Source organism: Xenopus laevis, chromosome 8L, assembly GCF_017654675.1.
Source record: "Xenopus laevis strain J_2021 chromosome 8L, Xenopus_laevis_v10.1, whole genome shotgun sequence".
In the NCBI taxonomy this organism is placed as follows: domain Eukaryota; kingdom Metazoa; phylum Chordata; class Amphibia; order Anura; family Pipidae; genus Xenopus; species Xenopus laevis.
The window spans coordinates 60,477,627-60,490,751 of record NC_054385.1 but is presented as its reverse complement, the minus strand read 5'-3'; positions in this window follow the sequence as shown (position 1 = coordinate 60,490,751).

Below are 13,125 nucleotides of genomic sequence, written 5' to 3'. Positions count from 1 at the left end.
CACTTCTGTTCTTCAGCTGGACCTACATGTGGAAGCTGCCAAAGGAGCAGATCTTGGCCCAATGTGGCCGCCTTGTGCTGCTCAATATCAGACTAATCTAGGGTTGCCACCTTTTTTGGAAAAAAATACCGGCCTTATTATATATTTATCTTTTTTTCCCTATTAATAACATTGGTGCAGGCCCGGACTGGCAATCTGTGGGTTCTGACAAATGCCCCAGAGGGGCTGCTATAAGGTCCCATAGAAAGTCCACATTTAGTGCCTGGTGGGGGCTGTTTGGGCCTCTATGTGGGCTGATTGGGCCTCTGTGTACCAGAAATGCCAGGGCCTATTTTAATTCTCAGTCTGGACCTGCATTGGGGACAAGTATAATTTTTACCAGCCAAGCGGGTAAAATACTGGCCAGGTGGCGACCCTGCTAATCACAAGGACTGAACAATTGGATTGTAGTGTGTGCCTATGCAGACTGTTGGAAGAAAGCTGCATCAATGAGCCCATGCAGTCCTCACCACAAAGGGACCTGTCCAATAGGTACCGGGGCAATAGTAATGTGCAGGTCAGGAAAAAATATACCCATACCCAACCCACAAAATGTTGCCATTGTAGGACTTGCACCAACCCTTACCCGTGTCTTCTCGGTCTATACGCTACTTCTGTGAGTGGCTCTGATTTCAAGACAAGGAATCTTCGGGGGCGAGCAGTGGAGGAGTGTACTGCTCTAGTCTGACCCACACCTAACTAGGGTTGCCATCTTTTCTGTAAAAAAATACCGGCCTTCCTATATATTTATCATTTTTCCCTAATAATAGCATTGGGATCAATCATCATTTTTACCGGCCAGTTGGCAACCCTACACCTAACCCTAATGGTCACCTGAATTTAAACCCCAACCAGTGTTCAACCCTTGTGTCTCTGTGAGTTTCAGGTCAACTTGCACCTTACTACCGGGCAATTTTCAACCTCATATCCATCCAATACACTGCTGGAGAGATCCCATATTTGTGCAGATAAGCTGTTGACGTATGGCCACCTTTAGTCATCTTCTTCTTTCATTAATCACTAAACAATATGCAAAGCATCGTGGGAGCTGTAGTCTTGGCTAGAGCTGGCTACCACTACAACATTCTGGTGTATAGTTACATAGTTAAATTGGGTTGAAAAAAGACAAAGTCCATCAAGTTCAACCCCTCCAAATGAAAACCCAGCATCCATACACACACCCCTCCCTACTTTTAATTAAATTCTATATACCCATATCTATACTAACTATAGAGTTTAGTATCACAATAGCCTTTGATATTATGTCTGTCCAAAAAATCATCCAAGCCATTCTTAAAGGCATTAACTGAATCAGCCATCACAACATCACCCGGCAGTGCATTCCACAACCTCACTGTCCTGACTGTGAAGAACCCTCTACGTTGCTTCAAATGAAAGTTCTTTTCTTCTAGTCTAAAGGGGTGGCCTCTGGTACGGTGATCCACTTTATGGGTAAAAAGGTCCCCTGCCATTTGTCTATAATGTCCTCTAATGTACTTGTAAAGTGTAATCATGTCCCCTCGCAAGCGCCTTTTTTCCAGAGAAAACAACCCCAACCTTGACAGTCTACCCTCATAATTTAAGTCTTCCGTCCCTCTAACCAGTTTAGTTGCACGTCTCTGCACTCTCTCCAGCTCATTTATATCCCTCTTAAGGACTGGAGTCCAAAACTGAACTGCATACTCCAGATGAAGCCTTACCAGGGACCTATAAAGAGGCATAATTATGTTTTCATCCCTTGAGTTAATGCCCTTTTTTATGCAAGACAGAACTTTATTTGCTTTAGTAGCCACAGAATGACACTGCCCAGAATTAGACAACGTGTTATCTACAAAGACCCCTAGATCCTTTTCATTTAAGGAAACTCCCAACACATTGCCATTTAGTGTATAACTTGCATTTATATTATTTTTGCCAAAGTGCATAACCTTGCATTTATCAACATTGAACCTCATTTTCCAGTTTGCTGCCCAGTTTTCCAGTTTAGACAAATCACTGTGCAAAGTGGCAGCATCCTGCATGGAACCTATAGTTCTGCACAATTTAGTATCATCTGCAAAAATAGAAACAGTTTCTGTGCAAACCTATGAGCAATACTATAGGGCAGCAGCTATGCCAGTACAGTTACATCAGGACAAGACATGCCCCCAGAGACACTGGATTGCTCCACTTTGGTCTCTAGGTTTCTATACCTGCTGCCTCTTTGAAATTGTATTATGCCATAAGTAGAGGACTACAGAAATGTTTTTGGTCAGTAACAAAATACAATTAGAGGAGAGTAAAGTTGAGTCAGTAACAGCTGCATAGAAAGGAATCATTCTTTGACAAGTAAAGCTTTTATGGTGGAGATTAGCTAGCAGGGAGACTGCATATTCAGTGCAAGTGATGTGCTGTAGGGAACATTTAGCATAAATATAACATACTTCCCAACATTTGAAAATCAGAAAGAGGGATAAAAAGATCTGCCATGCATAGTGGGTTGACATTTTACACACCTATTTTGTGGCCATACCCCCTAAATACCATGTCCATTTTACAAAATTTGGATGGTTATGGAAAGTCTGAACACATTTCTGGGGGTCAGGTTTTACGTGGTATTACAGTTTTGCAAAATAAAGGTCACTTGCCCTTTAAGCTGTAAGTCTCAGTTCTCCCAAGAAACCTGCTTATCTTAAATAGTAACAAATGTATCTAAGTGCAGGTTCTGAGTATTCTGGGCTCTCTGCCAACAAGCCTGTTATTTAATTAAGTTTTAGAAACATTGTATCTTTTTCTGGCGTCAGTGCGTGAGATCAAAGAGAAAGTCGAGACATTTCTGCAAAAAAAACGTGACTATGGGGTGAGCTGTCAAAATCGAGACTGTCCCGCAAAAAACAGTACAGTTGGGAGGTATGTATAGTAATAAAATTCTGTGACTATATGTGGCAGCTAGTATAGACCCAAGTATTGATCCTTGTGGTCACAGAATGCTTCGTCAAGAGACTTTTTGGATCAGTGACCATGGCTCTTCACACTATTAGGAATAAACACAAATATGCAGATAAACAAGAATCCTTGGGTAGGATAACCTATGTCATATGTTTACTGAAAGGACAAAATAATTACCTCACGTAGAACATACATGGAGCAATTACCCTGTTTAGCTAAAAAAAAATAACAGAACTCAATGTTTTTGTAATTGAAACAGAAGGCAAAAAGTATTCCCAGAACAAGCATTATTCATTGAACTCATGTTAAACAGGGGAATAAACGCCTCCTGTAAAGGAAACATACAACATAACTAAAACCCCTCCAATCTTGTAGGCAGGGGCAGATTTACATAGCGGGTGCCCCTAGGCCTGCTGTCATTTGTCGCCCCATACCCTCCCCTCCCATTTTTGGAGAAATGGGGTTTGGCGCATGTGAAGTTTAAAAAACTATCATAACTCCTGCGCATCCCCAGTGTTTCTGAACCAATGTGGGTGTGGGCCCGGGCATTGGTGGCCTTTCCACAGATCTGGGCCTGCTTGTAGGCTATAATGAATAATTTGTGGTGCTGGTTTACTTTGGGCTAAAAATTCACATTTATGTTTAAAATTGCCCTCTTTATTGGAGCTCCCTATAGATCTGCTACAGTCCAGTCTGTGCCTCAAATTAGAGGTGGGTATATCCTAACGGTCCTTGCCAGAAGCAAAGTAGGAGGGGGATAGCCAATCACAGCAGTGCAGTCACACAAGTTCCTTTTCAGGTCAGCTCAGCTGCTGATTGGTTCCTATAGTTACATAGTTAAATTGGGTTGAAAAAAGACAAAGTCCATCAAGTTCAACCCCTCCAAATGAAAACCCAGCATCCATACACACACCCCTCCCTACTTTTAATTAAAATTCTATATACCCATACCTATACTAACTATAGAGCTTAGTATCACAATAGCCTTTGATATTATGTCTGTCCAAAAAATCATCCAAGCCATTCTTAAAGGCATCAGCCATCACAACATCACCCGGCAGTGCATTCCACAACCTCACTGTCCTGACTGTGAAGAACCCTCTACGTTGCTTCAAATGAAAGTTCTTTTCTTCTAGTCTAAAGGGGTGGCCTCTGGTACGGTGAACCTCTTAATGGGTAAAAAGGTCCCCTGCTATTTGTCTATAATGTCCTCTAATGTACTTGTAAAGTGTAATCATGTCCCCGCGCAAGCGCCTTTTTTCCAGAGAAAACAACCCCAACCTTGACAGTCTACCCTCATAATTTAAGTCTTCCGTCCCTCTAACCAATTTAGTTGCACATCTCTGCATTCTCTCCAGCTCATTTATATCCCTCAAGCTACAGTGCAGTGTGCTGAGTGCCAACAGCTCCTCTGCACAGCCTGGGAAAGAAGACAGCAGGAAGTGGAACAGATGGGTGGGACTAGTGGGGTTTTAGTAGAAAGTTTTTTGCAGAGTGTAATGCTCTGGTACATTTGTGTCTTTAACACATTTGTCTCCTTTAATTGTTTCTGCCACTGATAAGAAGGGATACATTTTGTATAACTGTGGTTCTGTAAACTCAATGGAAAATCACACTTGGGTTTGCTCTTGTTGTACCTGTACCTTGGCATTGAACTTCTGGTCAATCCTCAATCCATGCAGCCTGGTCTGGAAGGCCTTGCAGCCATGACAGTGAATTTGGCAGAATCTGTGTTAGCTCAACAAAATTTCTGCTATGCCTCTCTCCAAATTACTAATCTGATAAAGTCAAAGTCTATAATGGTTAAACGTTCTGGAGTTTCAAAAAAAAAAAAAGTTTTTTGGAATTGGACTTAGTTTAAATGTAAATATAGATAACTATAGATCAGGGGTCCCCAACCATTTTTACCCAGGGGCCAACCTTAGACTTTATCTTGTTAGCCAACAAAACTGTTTATTCTTGAAGAGTTAAGGTGGCCATACACTAAGATCTGTTCGTTTGGAGCGGATCTTTCCCCAATTTGTCCACCAAAGGCAGGGCAATATTGGGCTAATCTGATCATTCGGTCATAGGGCCAAACGCATTATAACCATGGCAATGGGCGCCGACGAGCTGAGGACAGCATCAACTAGCCCAGGGGTAGGGAACCTGCGGCTCTAGAGCCTCATGCGGCTCTTCATCCTGCTCAGTCTTGCGGCTTTGCCTGTTAGGTCGTATTTACAGCCCTCGCACCTGCTGGTGGCTTCTTGAGTGTGCGACCGCGGTAAGCACACTCAAGAAGCCGCCACCAGGTGCGAGGGCTGTATAGACGTCCCAGGAGTGGCAAGACTAAGCCACAGCAAGATGATTCATCATGGTCCTTACCGCGGTCACACACTCAAGACAAGAGAGAGATGATCAGCATGGAGCTTCAGAAGCAGAAGTCACATTAAACAGATGAGAACACTAGCATTTAATAGGGCTATTCAGTGTTTAATTTATTTCAAAGTAGCCCTGCATATACACAATGCACTTCTGTTTGTTGTATTCTGTTGTTGTAACAGTTAAAATTAAAAAAAGGTTAAAAAAGTTTATAAGCGGCTCCAGACTATTTTTCTTTAGTGGGAGAGGGGCAAAATGGCTCTTTTGATAGTAAAGGTTGCTGACCCCTGAACTAGCCAATGCGGTCCTCAATTGCAAGGGAAAAACCAAACCTGTTTGATCGATATCTGTCCAATTTTTGGCCTGATATAGATCGGGAAGTCCCATTAGAATTCCCCATACACGAGCAGGTAAACTGCCAAATTGGACTAAATCGGCAGTTTAAATCTGCTAGAAAATGGCCACCTTTAGTCTTAAAGAACAAATCATGAAAATCAAAACTGAATCTTCCAAATTGTAAATATATTGTGCATTAAAGCTGTATAATAAAAGTCCTTTTCAAATTAAACATGAAATCCAATTTCTATTTTTTTATTAAAACATTCATAGCTGTTGTAAACACATTTAAAAATCTCAGCTTTCCTCTGAATAGATACATAAAGAGGGCTCCATTATACTACCCCCTATAATAACACCACTGGTTCTCTCTTGTTTCTATCAACCTTATAATGCTAAAAGCATAAATAAAACCTTTAAAAAAAAAAAAAATCTCACATGTCAATCAAATATTGTCTGCCCCTCCTCACTTTCACACATTACTTTCCACACATTCCCCCATTCTCTTCACTGTTTAATTGTGTAACCAATGCATGGGTATGGGGACATCAGGTCCCCCATTTTGGTGCACAAACAAGATTCTGAGGTGCCTTAATAACAGTGTCCACAAAATGGCTCCTGCCTGCTTGCTATAATTATGAGTTCCCAGACTGAAGGAAACAAGATTCAAATAATTTATACAGTGTAAAACAGGAGATCTATCCTAGTTGGACCAACTGTTCCCTGTAATCTACAATAAAGAATGGCAATGACAGGAACTGTACATCAATTCAGTGAAGGCAGAGCAGAAGGAGTCAGTGGCGGAACTACTGGGGGAGCAGGGGGTGTGAGCGGGCCAGGGCCCGCACCCCCTCAGGGCCCCCCGGCAGACCGCGTGCCGCTGACAAATGCGACCTTTCGGAGGGGGCGGGGCCGGCTGTGCGTCACGCACCAGGGCCCGCCCCCCTCTAGTAACGCTTCTGGAAGGAGTATTAGTTGTAACTTCAAACCACAGTACAGCAAATATTCATACAGAATGAAATGGGGTTCCAATTGCAACCCTGTATTATCTGATGAGTCTGCTTTCATTTAACACTGGTCAGCAACTCTTCTTTCGGGAAATATATTATCCATTTGACTGGATTCCCTTGCAAGTTTTGTTGAACACTTTCCTTAATAAACAAGTGTCAATGCTTGTGTATGACATTAAAGCAAATGCACCATATAGTATAATGAATATATCATTGGAGCTCATTGAAATGTCAGGAAAAAACTGATGAAAATCAACGGTGTTGCCTAGAATAAAACAAGCACAGCGAGTACTCTTTTATAGCCATTTTAATAGAAAAAGTCATCATTACCATAGTTTTAAAAGCAGTAGAGAGCCATGGAAAACATTACAATGCAACATTTGTCATGAATGCTTGTCCGACTATAATACCTACGTTATCCAATGAAACAATTCTAACTTTTTGTATAACAGTAAGCTTTCCAGATACATGTTGTAGCAATCACTACTGAAACTTACAAGATATATATAGATATAGATATCTATATATATCTATATATATATATATCTATATCTATAGATATCTATATATATCTATATATCTATATATACTTAAGCTTTAGAAAACAATGGTAAAATTGAATGCATGTAAATGTTACCTACCTAGTATAAATTAGTTCATGCCTAACTAGGAAAATTACCATTACAGACAGATACAGTAAATACCATGAGGTACAGTTGTACGGAACATCAACATTATCTCACTATCCTTATTACGCTTGCCAAGAATGTACAAATACATATATTTACATTTTAAGGCACTTTAGCAAATGTGTTATATGAGGGACTATTTCCCATTGACTTCCAGGGAATATCTGGACTGATTTGTTCATAGTGAATCACCTGTGAGAGGCTGAAAACTGGGGAATTTCAGGAAGAGTGAGAATGTCATGAATATTATTACAGTTCTGTGGCCTCTATAGAGAGGAAAACATAAAAGAATCAGATTCAAGTCTAGTCCGACACCATGAAACAGCTGGGGATTCTTCAGCTGTACAAAAACACATTTAGACATAAGAAGTCGTGTGAGATCATCAAAATGTATTTTCATATTTTATTAAATGGGTCATAGGGTTATAGCATGTTGAGAGTGATTGTTTCTAAATCCCCCCCTTTTTTTTTTGGTAATGAGCCTGTTCACGAATACACGCCAGCTGCCACTTACAGTGATTACTTTCCATTAGAAGGAGGGGGAATTAATTACTTTTTTCCCATGAGACTCAAAGCACTTCACATTGATTTTTAATTATTTTTGCAACAATCGATACAGCCAAAATAGGCACAAGAAGTACACCAGGACATTAAGTACCTTGTCAGGGGTCACAAGAGGATTGAGCCAGGGTCTCTAGCATCACATAAGCTCATCACATAACTTCTAGACCAACACATCTCCAGGAATGAAAGCTGCCAGAACCTGCAATATATTTTGAGGACCCAGCCCAAATAAACTGAACAATTACGTTTATTAAACAGGAGGGAGATTCCATGATCTAAATAAAAGGACATAGCCCATGGTCATTCTTGGTAGCTTACAATTTTTTTTATTTTTTGCAACAAGGGATACTTTATTCCCTATATGCAGAAACAGAAAAATATGTGTGTCCAAAGCACTAACTCCTGCTCTCGCCTGGTGTTATTTTTAATACGGATATAACCTGAAGTTCTTGCTTCAAGTTAGAAATTACTGTACAGGTATGGGACCGGTTATCCGGAATGCTTGGGAACTGGGGTATTCCGGATAACGGATCTTTCCATAATTTGGATCTTCATACCTTGTCTACTAGAAAATCATGTAAAACGTAAATACACCAAATATGCTGGTTTTGCATACAATAAGGATTAATTATATCTTAGTTTGGATCAAGTACAAGCTACTGTTTTATTATTACAGAAAAAAAGGAAATCATTTTTTAAAATTGTGGCTTATTTGGATAAAATAAAATCCATGGGAGATGGCAATTCTGTAATTCGGAGCTTTCTGAATAGCGGGTTTCCGGGTCCTATGCCTGCATGTGCAAAAAGTCAGGAAACATGGAATTCCATTATCATATAAAAGGAATAAGGACACTTTTATATAGGTCAGGGAATTCCGACGTGACTTTTTATCTTTAGGGTACATTGGAGAATATTCAGGTTTCCAGGAGCCATGTGACACCAGTAAGGACGATTTATAAATGTATATTTTCAGTTATTAATAGCATTTCTTTATTATATTTGGAATTACATTATTATAGACTATAAGCCCATTTGTCATAGAGTTTACTTTAAAGTGGGAGGTACATTATTTCTTATAATACAAAAGTGTAAAGGAGTCACGTGACAAGAAGCGACAACAACAAAAAAAATACATGCTTAGTGTTGTCGCTTTTGTCATGTGACTTTGAATATTGGAATACAGATAACCAACCCGCCAACGACTATCACAATATTAGAAACAACATTGGAGTTTCAGATCCTGTATTAATGCATTTAGTCCGTGGCCTTGTGCCTTTATATGGCAATGGAATGCTACTGAAACTTACACCAAGGAGAGAATTTTTCCAATTTACCAACACATTTATGTTCCAGCTAAAACACATTTCTGTTCTCCAGATGTCTCAGAAGAACTGCATCTTATAACATTCCTACATCTGGACCTGATGTACCTGCCCTAACCAAACAAACGTCATTTTCCAGTTCCTTCCCAATAATGTATATTTTAAACAGCCACATATCAACATGCCTCATACATAGACACTTATCCCACTGTCCCCTTTAAGTGGCTAACTAACTAGTCGAGCAGCACTATCACATAAACCACTTGCTCCTAAGATACACAGTGAATGTCAAATTGAGTAGTGATTTACATGCTCACCAAGACATTTTATTAAATGCTCAAACAGGAAACATTTAAAAATAAAAAAAACAACTATTTTTAAATAGCATTTATACAAATATTTAGTGAAATATGTGGGTTGTGATAGTGGATTATTCGTTGCTTATTAATTTATCTACATATTACAAGTCACTGCTATGAGTGGGCACCATTAGAGACTTACATAAAGCCATGCCCTTCCTCAAGTAGATAGAGACAGTTGGTAGAATGCTTGATTGTTAACAAGTAATAGTTACTAAATGAGTAATCTACTCCACACCAAAGCCATACAATAGTCTATAAAGGCCAGTAAAATGTTTTCACACAGTAAGACTACATTTACACATTGACCTCACCTCAAATTACTGTACTGTTATAATCCAACTCTAGTTTTTCCATCTCTAGTTTTGTTGAGGGTTTTTATAGTTTTCACCTTTTTTTTAAAATAATTCCATTGGTTATTTACAGCAGTAGTGTCCTGAGATCTACAGCAGTGATGGCTAAATGATGTGTCTCCAGCTTGCAACCACTGTCACTGCACTAGTACCTTCCTGAGTTATTTACAGTTTTATTTGCAAAGGTAAAACACATCAAAATACAAAATGAATAAACCCCTACTGTGTGCAGGGATTGTGTTTGTTTCATACCAAGTCACATCCATGCGGTCCAAGTTGATACAAAAGCATGACTTAGGTCACTACTACCACTACATTCAGTACATTTAGAGTTATGTCCGCACTCATCAGCATTATCATGTATACAGCAAGTTACTCAGTGCTTTGCATTGATTGATAACAATAAGCTTATAGTAACTTAAAAAGATTCTCCAGGCGTACTTTCACTTATCCATGGCACAACTTGCTCACACAGAGGAAATATTGTATGTTATACATTTTTTTTGGTAGCTAAGGGCCAGTAATGATCAAGCAGCAAGTATAAAATTTAAAAAAAGGCACAAGGGTGGGAAACAGCCCATCAACATGAAGCAGCAGTAAACTATAGTAATAAGTTAGTTATGTTATTGCCCTAAGCCAGATATATCAAAATCACCTATTTGGAATTTTCTAGAATCACAGATTTTAGGGGTTTTTTATGTTATTTGAAGTTGTTCTAACAATAGTTTTTGGATGTTAAATTGTAGCAAATGAAACCATTTGATTTCAAATATAATTAAAGGAACACAAGTTTGTTAACCTCTTTTTTACTGTTAGTATTATATTTACCCATACTATTGGATTCCAAAACAACTATAGCAGTGTTTCTTAGCCTTTTACACAAACTACATTTGTTAGGCACCCCTCAGTAATCGCTTACAAAAAAAAAACATGAAATATATAGTATGGTAATCTATAGTATGCTTTCCTATATTGGTCCCTTCTTATACACTAAAGTGGGTTTAATTTAAATCTTCCCTACAGGTTTCAATAAGGTGTTGGCTCATCTGTACAATTACACATTTTTGGTACTAGTGTGTTCTAAACATTATCTAGTCTGCTGCCCAATTTGATCCTAAATCAAACTTCAGAGAATTAAAGAGGATTACCTACAGGATGATAAACACTTGGCATCAGACTGTAGCAAAAAAAGAAGTGTGTTCTAATTTCCTTAAACAATAACATATCAATAACTCTCTGTTTTAAATTTTGATCCATTGTAAAATGCATTATGGTGAAAGACTCCTTCCAGGAGACTTGTTCTTTAGTACCAATGCCTAGAAATAGTTAACCAAATAGAGCTGTTAAGAGTTAAAGATTTTTTGGGTCATAAGACTCTTCAACTACATGCAAGACATGTGCATAACGAATACACACACACACTCACATCTTATGTCACTTTATGATACGGCAAGCATGGATAATGAACAGGACACAGGGTTTAAACAAAGCATCCTTAGATATAATGTAAAGATTTGGACACAAATGATAAATTATATTGAGTTAAGGATTTATGGCAACATTTTAAAACGCTGTGCTGGTTTATTACATAACTACTTCTCTCTCACTGTTTACTGTCAGAATGCAATGCATTGTGTGTGTGTATCTATACAATATATATATATATAATATATATATATATATATATATATATATATATATATATATATATATATATATATATATATATATATATATATATATATATATATATATATACATATACACACACACACACACACACACACACACAGGTATGGGACCTGTTATCCAGAATGCTCGGGAACTATGGATTTCAGAAAAATGTATTAAATACACTCAATAGGCTGGTTCTTGGTTTTGATCATATAAAAGGTATTGTTTCATTATTAAAGAGAAAAAGGAAATCATTTTTAAAAATTTGGATTATTTGGATAAAATGGAGTCTATGGGAGACAGCCATTCCATAATTTCAGAGCTTTCTGGATAACATATTACACATACATTCAAGTCTTTTCATTGCATAAAATTTTTATTACGCAAAGATTTGATTATATGTCTCATTCAACTCAAATTTGTAAAGAGTAATGACAAATAAGGTCATTGTGTCTCATTAAATAATATCTCTATCCTTGTCTAAAACTTTTTAGTGACCATGAAGAGCAACATTAAGAAGCAATTGAAATGATCTACCGATGCCACAATGTAGTATGCAATGTCTTAAATGGGGATCTTCATCCAAAAACTTTTTTTTACATAATGAAAGAAATTGTAGGCAACTTCCCAATTTACATAGTTGTTAATATTCATATCCACTGCACTGCTGGTTCTGAATACTGAAAAAAAGGTAGTAGAAGCCTGTTACTTAAAAAAACCTGGAAGAAAACTTCATATTGTTCACGATTCAGAGCCAGGAGTGGCAACAAACATACTAAAATTGGGAATCCATTTACAATAATTTCCAGAGCTCAATGTTAACTACCATTATTACAAAATGGCTATTTTGGTCATGTTAAAACAAAAATGACAACACATGAAATAAAAATGCATTGAAGACAAGTAATTATTCATCAGGTAAGCTATAAACAGTTGATCTATTTACAATTATGGTCCACAGCTGTACAAGTCAGTAGTCTATTCAGACTTTAATGACACAACAAATGTGCACACCAATCCATTAGGATGTGATTGTTTGTGTGCCATGCTTTAGCTATGCTTTGCTACATCTGAATACATTCAATTCAGTAATGTGCAGGCCCCTAACCTGCTGTTCACCAACCCAGGGATTCAGACCCCGCATGGAGCTGTTTGGAAGCAACAACAATTTCATGAAGTAATGGTAAGAAAACAATTTCTCTACCTGTAATGTAGCATACTAGTGTTTAAATATTGTATGCTGTCAAAGCAAAATGGCAGTGTAGAAGTCAAGTCACAAAAACTAAGCACAGTATACATCTCATTTACTAAAGGAGCCAGCAAAGTGGGCTCACACTTCAAAGCATTACATTTATATTTATTTTATGAATAAAATGCTTGTTAAATACATAAAATTTGTGGCATTATGGTGAGAGAAACCATATTTGTTATGGTTGAAAAAATAAAAAATAAACATTTATTGTAGTTTTGTTGTTGTTTTTGGAGCTAAA